Below are 9,208 nucleotides of genomic sequence, written 5' to 3' on the forward strand. Positions count from 1 at the left end.
TAGTGCTCGACGGGTATCGGCGCGGGCGGTGGACACCCAAAGAGAAGGAACCATCACAGGATCATAGCTCCAGTGAGATCCCTGGAGAACCTGCCAGGTGTTGGAGAACCTGTGCTCCAACGCAAACAAGTAGCGACGGACATGCGCGTCCTCCTCACTAACACGGTGATGCACCACCTCCGCGGGGTCCTCGAGCCTCTGTACCGTCACTGGCCCACGCAACCGCCACCAAAGAAGGTTCGGGTCAACGACAGGCTGGCTCCTCACCAACCCGCGCCCCCGGTAGGTAGCGCCTCCCAGTACCACCCCGGCGGAGCCCAGTCCCGGACATGGACCATGTGGTGACGCAGGTGTCCTCCGCCGACTCGAGCACGAGGATGCGGCATAGGCATCGTCGATGTCGATGCGCGAAAAATTGCTTTATTAAAAAAACAACAAATGTGACATGTTCAACTAGTTCTATTAATTCAACTAGTTCTTACGATTAAATCTAGTCAATTAATTCTATTCCTTATAAAATGAATAATGACATAAAAAGGCCTATGCTTTGCAGGAACGTTGACTCCTTCCCGGTGCGGCAAATCCCGGGCACTCGATATGTCCTAGTTTGTAGGACAAGTCATGCCGAAATTCACAGAAAATTTCAGCATGACTTTTGCTAAAAAGTGGACAAATCGAGAACCTGAAATTTGCCGGAACGGAAATGGACACTACAAAAAAAAGACACATCCGTGACATTTTGGGCCGAACGAATTTTTTTTCTGTCATACATATGACACTTCTATGACGATAATTGTGACAAAACCCGGTATCATCATAGATGTGGTGGGCTCCTACTTCTATGACAAAAAATCATGACAGAAAATGGGCTTTTCGTCCTGGGCGGGCCGGAGACGCAGCTGCATGACATTCTTTGGGCCGTCCATGAGGGAAAAAACCGTGGTCGAAGCGAGGGGGAGGAAAATTTCGGGGAGTTCCCGGTTACGGTGGGAGGTCGGTGGCCGAGCGATGCTCGTTTCTCTCGTACACGTACGCGCATGTGTGCGAGGCGTTGGCTCTAACCGAACCCGAGCGAGGCATTGGGCTCTAACTGAACCCGAGCGATTGCACTACAGGCTACGCGTTACTGAACCCGAGCGATCGATCGATGGCTGTTAACTGAACCCGATCGAGCAATTCCTTTGCTACTGCTGCTAACTGAAGCCGATCGATTGTATGAACAGTGAGCGTTGTGGGGGGGGGGGTTGGATGAACAGTAAGCGGTGGCTTTGCCTCTGGATGAATAGGACCCCATGGTGTGGAGGGCTGGATGAACAGTAGACGGTGGAGGGGTGCCCGTGGAGGGGTGGTTGAACAGGACCCCGTGGTGTGGAGGGCTGGACGAACAGTAGACGGTGGAGGGGTGCCCGTGGAGGGGTGGTTGAACAGTAGCCGGTGGAGTAGCGCACGGTGGAGGCTGGATGAACAGGAGCCCGTGGAGGCTGGAGGAGGTCGACGGTGGAGATGAACAGTATCTCGTGGAGTCCCGTCTTGCGGTACGCCACACCCCTCCCGATGAACAGGACCCCCGTTTCGACCGTAGGAGGTCCGTTTCGTCCGTTTTGCGGTACGCCACACCCCTCCCGATCAACAGGACCCCCGTTTCGGCCGTAGGAGGTCCGTTTCATCCGTTTTGCAGTACGCCACACCCCTCCCGATCAACAGGACCCCCGTTTCGACCGTAGGAGGTCCGTTTCGTCCGTTTTGCGGTACGCCAGACCCCTCCCGATGAACAGGGTCCCATTTCGAACGTGGCCGGTCGAACACAAGGCCGTTTCCTCCGTTCTGCGGTACGCCACGCCTCGTTTCCATCGCCTGTTCCGTCCAAGCCCTCCCGATGAACACGACCACGCATTCCGTTCCGACCCAGCCGGTTGGCTCCCACGCATTCCGTTGCCTCCCGATGAAGACGACGCATTCCGTTGCCTCCCCAGGAACACGACGCATTCCGTTGCCTCCCCATGAACACGACGACGACGCTGTTTCTCCGTTCCAACCCAGCCATGTAAACGAGCCCTCGCCGTACATATGCGCGAGTAGGCGTTCGAGACCCCACCCGTATGTACACATACGTGGCCGTATTTTCTTTCTTGCACCCTGGACGCTGTACGTACGTGTACATGCTACGTGCGCGCCTCTACTACGACACGTGCGCGCCTCTACATCCACGAGTATATATGTACGTACACGTTCGCGGACAGAATGACAATGCTACGTACGCTTCGACCAGGTGGGTCCCGACTGTCAGGCACTTCCTTGCGTGCAAAGATGTAGCTGGTGGGTCCCAGAAGTCAGGGGGGCGAATCATTTTTTTTTTTTGCCCGGACGCACTTCCTTGCGTGCGAAGGTGTAGCTGGTGGGTCCCAACAGTCAGGGGGAAACGTTTTTTTCGCGAAATACGGTGGCCCGACCGGTGCATCCCCGCTGTGAGGTGGAGGAATAATTATTTTGCGCGTAATAAGGAGGCACTTCCTTGCTGCGGCCGTGGACCCAGCTGTCAGCGTCTCCACGCACAGTACTCTCCCGATGGAAGTCGGTCGTTCACCACATTGACCACGCCGCGCCCAGAGCACCACGGCGGTGGACGATGGCGAGGCCTAGGAAGGGGACGACACGGAGGTAGGGAAGACTCGGCAGTTGTTTCCCACGCGGAGGGGAGTACGACTGTACGAGGGTTTACTGGTTCGTCTGCCGTCGCCGGAGAAAAACAGCAGGTGTGGGTGAGTAGAGGGATGGCTAGGCCAGCGATGGGAGTACGGTGGGGCGGCGAGGCCTGCGCGGCAGCACAGTCGGCCGCGGGGAGGATGGAGCAGGCTGTCCCGCCAGCGCTTGTTTGAGCAGCTGGAGCAGGAAGAGCAGAGATTGAAGAAGCACGACGGCCGTTGGATGGACATCCAACAGTCAGTGCTTGTGCGTCAACCTTTTTTTAGGAAAGCCTCAAATCTGTGGAAAACAGCATACAACCCATCTGCCATTATTTCTAATAATTATAGCCCATTTTCTAATTCTTAAGGTTTTTTTGGGGCCCATATTCTTTTTGTTAGCATTACAGCCCATATTGTGGCCACGGTTAATAAATTATACAAAATTTTGCATATTTCGGTGCGGTCTGAACTGTTTTTAATCCCGAAATTCCGACTCACATTCAAACTGATATTAAAAATAAATGTATATCAATATAAAATCCAACAAATTCTCCATGCATAAATATTAATGTAATTTAAAATCTTGAAATGAAAAAAAAATATTTGAAACTAATTGCCGGTTTGATGTGTTTTAAAAATCTACAACCCATTTCTCATTACTGATGGGCCATTTACTCGGCCAACCGAATGAAAGATCTCCTTGTCTTGAAAGATTTGCAGCCCAACAGGCCTGACAAAGCGACTTACTTGGCAAATCACAAAAAAACTAGGCTGTGGCCGTGGACCCAGCTGTCAGCCTCTCCACGTACAGTACTCTTCCGATGGAAGTCGTTCCTTGACCACGTTGACCACGCCGCGTGGAGAGCACCACGGCGGTGGATGACGGCGAGGCCTAGGAAGGGGACTACGTGGAGCCGGGGAAGACGCGGCAGCGGAAGCCCGCGCGGAGAGGAGTACGAGGGTTCACTGGTTCGGCTGCGGTGTGAGGCTGCCGTCGCCGCAGGGCCTGGCCAGCGATGGGAATAGTAGGGGCGGTGAGGCCTCTGCGGTAGCAGAGCCGGCCACGGGAGGCAGGAGCATGCGGCACGACCGGCGCTGCTTTGGGCGGCTGGAGCAAGAAGACTAGAGGTTGAAGAAGCACTACAGCCGTTTGATGGACATCGTACGGTCACTGGAGCTAGAATCGTTCATATTGACTAAGTCAGCCTCCCACCAAGGTGGTTCCCAGCGAGCCGGGGGAGTATTCATTTTTTGTGCGTAATAAGGAGGCACTTCTGGTGGGTCCGAGCTGACAGCGGGGGGAACGTTTTTTTCGCGAAATACGGTGACCCGTCCGGTGGGTGCCAGCAGTCAGGGGGAAACGATTTTTTCGCAAAATACCGGTGGCCCGTCCGGTGGGTCCCCGCTGTCAGGTGGAGGAATAATTATTTTCCGTGTAATAAGGAGGCACTTCCTTGCGGCTGCCGTGGACCCAGCTGTCAGCCTCTCCACTTACAGTACTCTTCCAATGGAAGTCGGTCGTTGACAACATTGACCACGCCGCGCCGAGAGCACCACGGCGGTGGATGACGGCTAGGCCTAGGAAGGGGACGACGCGGAGCCGGGCTAGACGCGACAGTGGATGCCCACGCGGAGAGGAGTACGGGCGTTCACTGGTTCGGCTGCGGTGTGAGGCTGCTGTCGCCGCAGAATAACAGGGGGTGTGGGTGAGTGGAGGGATGGCCTGGCCAGTGGTGGGAGTAGTATGGGGGCGATGAGGCCTCTGTGGTAGCACAGCCGGCCACGGGAGGCAGGAGCAGGCGCCACGACCGGCGCTGCTTTGGGCGTCTGGAGCAAGAAGACCAGAGGTTGAAGAAGCAGTATGGCCGTTGGATGGACATCATACGGTCACTGGAGTATTGACTAAGTTGACAAAGCCCTCCGTCCCCGTCAACTTAGTAGGCCCACAAGTCAGCCCAACAATATGGTGGGTCCTAGCTAGCAGGGGGTATTCATTTTTTTGGGCATAATAAGGTGGCACTTCCTTGCGAGCGAAGATATAGCTGGTGGGTCCGACCTGTCAGCGGGGGGAACGTTTTTTTCGTGAAATACAGAGGCCCTTCCTGTGGGTCCTAGCTGTCAGGTGGAGGAATCATTATTTTGCACGTAATAAGGAGGCATTTCCTTGCGTGCAGCCGTGTACCCAGCTGTCAGCCTCTCCACGTACAGTCCACTTCCGATGGATGTCGTTCATTGACCACGTTGACCAGGCCGCGCCAAGAGCACCAGGGCGGTGGACGATGGCGAGGCCAAGGAAGGGAACGACACAGAGCCAGGGAATACTCGGCAGTTGTTTCCCACGCGGAGGAGTACGAGGGTTTACTGGTTCGTCTACCGTCGCCGGAGAATAACAGCATGTGTGGGTGATTAGAGGGATGGCTAGGCTAGCGATGGGAGTACGGTGGGGCTGTGAGGCCTGCGTGGCAGCATAGCCGCCCGCGGGAGGAGGGAGCAAGCAGTCCCACTGGCACTTGTTTGAGTGGCTGGAGCATGAAGAGCAGAGATTGAAGAAGCACGACAGCCGTTGGATGGACATCCAACAGTCACTGCTCCCGTGTGTTGACTAAGTTGACAGGGTGTTGCGTGTGCGTCAACCTTTTTTTTATGAAAGCATACGCCTCAACCTGTAGTAGGCGCACAAGTCAGCCTCAAATCTGTGGAAAACAGCATACAGCCCATCTGCCATTATTTCTAATAATCTACAGCCCATTTGCTAATTCTTAAGAATTTTTTTGGAGCCCATCTTCTTTTTGTTAGCATTACACCCCATAATGTGGCCACGGTTAAAAAGTATACGAAATTTTGCATATTTCGGTGCGGTCAACTGTTTTTAATCCAGAAATATCGATTCACATTCAGACTATTTTGAAAAATAATTTATATAAATATAAAATCCAAATAATTGTCCACGCATAAAAATCAATGGAATTTAAGATCTTTTAATGAAAAAAAATTGAAACTAATTCCCGGGTTGATGTGTTTTAAAAATGTACAACCCATTTCTGGGCAAACCGAATGAAACTCACCTCGTCTTGAAAGATTTGCAGCCCAGCAGGGCCGATAAAGCAAGTAGGCCTTGTTTGGGTATTTCTTTAAAAAAATTGAACTGGGCTAGCCATTTTTAGCAAGAAAAAACACAAGTGGGCTCATGATGTGGTAAACATAAATAAAACCCTGGCTAGATGGGCCACAGCCCCCGCACAGCCCCGTTGTTACCCTGATCCATCGCAAAACTAGTATAAATAACAACTGCTTGTTCCTCAAAAAAAAAACTACGCGACTTGTTGGGTCCCTGGTGTCAGCCGCTCGTAGTGTAATTCTCTCGTTTATTGACTACGTTGACAATGGCGTGAGCCCCAGATGTCCAACCATTAGGAGGAACCATTTTTTTGGGCTTGTACTATAGAGGCACTTGCTTGCGTACTGCCATGACGCTTGTGGGTCCCTACTTTTATCCTCTCCATGTACAATCATCTCCTTGTTCCTCTCGGTTGTTGACGACGTTGACAACGCAAGAGGGCGGCACACCGCGCACAGCGAGCGAACCAAGGCCGCAAGGCGGAGGACGATGGCGAGGCCTCGGACGGAATGAACAGGAGCCGTTGAAGATGCGTCGGTCCAGTCGCAGGCGGAGGGGAGTACGAGGGTTGGCTGGTTCGGGCACGGGTGCGTGTTGGGGCTGACGTCGCTAGAGAATAACAGGACGTGTGGGGTAATAGAGGGATGGACTGGCCAATGTTGGAGGGTACGTATGGTAGGGCGGCAGAGGCGCAGCCAGCCATGGGAGGCGGGAGCAGGCGGAGCCGAGGGGTGGTTTGGTTTGGTCGGCTGGAGGAAGAAGAAGACAAGAGATAGAAGATACATGACAGATGTTGGATGTCAATCCAACGGCTGGTAGGCAGAATCGTTTGTTGACTGGCTAGTAAGTCGACACCACCTTGGATAGGCTATTTCTTCGCGGGTCCCAAATGTCAGAATCCAAATCTGTCACGGTCATGTAGCCTTTCCTATGAAAATTTACAGCCCATTTGATGTGCTAGTTCGAAATAAGTTTGTGGGTGCTGGTGGGGGCTAATCACTTGGCTTCTGTAATGCACAGTGAGCTCAAGCAGCCGGCGAGAGTGATATTATTTCCCTTGGTTGGGATTTGTTACAATATTTCACTCTAAATTAAACGAATGGCAAGCCATTTGCCTTCTTTCAAAGAAAATATGACAGTCACAGCCGAGTTGAAAAGGGCAGGAACATCTAAGTCCAGTTTACAAACTGTAGAAAAGCATGAGGGTTAATTGTTCATCAGGTTTACAAAAAAAACCAGATTGAAAAGGGAAACAACATCTAACTGCAGCACTGTTTTCGGCAGTCACAGTCAAATGGATCGGTCAGGTCCATAGAATGAACATCCTGGGTCGTAAATTTTACTGGATTATGACCACAATATGTTGTAAATAGAAGCCCGGCACGTTCAGAAGCTCTTTTGCCCACCTGAAACTCCTTTTTTTGCTCTTCGACATACCCATCCGTCAAAACCATGCTGCTGATAAACTTAAGCCTGATGGACAATAGTAACCTCGCATTCAGCAGGAAGAATGTGACAAATCTTGTGTTTGCACGGTTGGCTACATATCGTTCTAGCGTTATTGTCTTCAATCGAATCTCATGAAATTATCACCTTTATATACAACTTCTCCAGACATGGAAAGCATTGTAGCAAGCCAATAATCTTGTTCAGATCAAAACTATTCATTTGGATATATAAGATCTTGACAGAATCCAGCACCATTGATAGGCCATCCATGGAGAAACTCTTCATTGAGCATAGAACATAATATTAGTACAAAATGTGTACTCCAAGATGATATATAAATTATGCGCAGAAATTTAAAATGCAGCTTATGGTTACAAGTGTAGATGATAATATAAAGTACCTGAAGAACTGTGGAGCCAAACACCATATTGAAATGAGCACAGAGATCATGTATTACACCCAAGGTCTCCAGTTTAGGCGCGAAGAGGACGGTTATTTGCAACGGTGAATAACTAGAATCAAGGATCAACCTTTGAAGTGAAGGGGCATGTTGGATGATGAGTTGCCTTCCGTCAAAAGAAATTCCAATTCTTACAAGGTTAGGCGACTTTATTTGGAGATAACCGATTCTAACTGTGAAAACAAGCACCAAGCACTCCAGCGCAGGGCAACTGGTGTGGATGATGCTGTGCAATGAGGCCTCCGATATACGAACCCGCACAAGTGAGAGTTTCTTGAGAAATGGGAGTCGAAGGTTTAGTACCAGATTGTCTGGTAGGTAGCACAGCGCAAAGGTGGCGGTGTGGAGAGAGGACGAAAACCAAGAGATGGACATCGTTGCTGAGGGCACAAGTTCACGGCGTTCGGTATGTGGTATGTGATTTCCAGGGGAATAGTAGAACTCAAGCAGCTGTAGTTTTGTGAATTCAGGGGATTTCAGCCAGGCGTCCACCGTGCAGGGCATGGTATGCTTGCTTAGGTAGCATGACGGGATGCAGAGGCTTTGAACGGAGCCCTGGTAGGAGGAGATGATGGCTCTGGGGATTTCAAAATCATTGAAGAGAGATAGCTCACGACAGTCGAGATTAAGGGGCACGGCGCGCCATAGAGGGCGCCACCGAATTGAGAGGACTTGGGTGCGGCAGCAATCCTTCTTGGGGAGAAGCGAGATGATCTCCCCAAGGACGGCATCCGGGAGATCGCTGATGCGGTCCACCCGAGATTCTACAGGTTCCTGGGATCCGGTGGGGGCGGGGTCGCCGCTTCTCCCCGCGCTGTCGGGTGCAGGATGTACAACAGGGGTCGCCGCTGGCGGGAGCCTCATCTTCTTGGCGCTGGGGTCAGCCGACTCCATTTTCCTCGAGGGCGTCGCGTCGCGCTCACGGATTTGAGCAGAGTAACGAATGACGAGCCTAGTTGTAGTGCGAGCGAAGAAGAAGGGGAGCTGGGGTTTTCTGTAGGAGTGAGGTGAGGTATTTGGGGGTACGAGTGGAGCGAGCTGACGTGAGGTGGGTGGGAGCGAGGAGGAAGAAGAGCACCCAGTGTGGATGGGCTTTTGAATTGATTTTACTATTTACTAGTGTGGATGGGCTGTTTTCACTTGGGCCCAGAGAAAGAATTACTACTAGTACAGTGGAGACACTCTACAGCTACCCAGAAAAACAATTACTACTAGTATAGTGGAGACACTCTACCGCTTCTGGCTCCTCCTAGGTCATTGAAACATCTCCCTCTACTGAATGCCGTGATACTTTTGTTCACCGACATGCGGGCCATGCAGTGCGCGGGCCCAAATGCCATCCACCAAATTAGAAGGCAGTATGCAGGCGGAGAGTCACCCCGGTCGTAGCGCGGCAGTAACGAGCCGTCGTATCACAAAACCCCACATCCCCACGGTCTAAGTTTGACGGACGAAGCAACCATCATTTCACTCTTCGCTTAATCCCCTTCTCCCTCG

The sequence above is a fragment of the Triticum aestivum genome, chromosome 4D, assembly GCF_018294505.1.
Source record: "Triticum aestivum cultivar Chinese Spring chromosome 4D, IWGSC CS RefSeq v2.1, whole genome shotgun sequence".
In the NCBI taxonomy this organism is placed as follows: Eukaryota; Viridiplantae; Streptophyta; class Magnoliopsida; order Poales; family Poaceae; genus Triticum; species Triticum aestivum.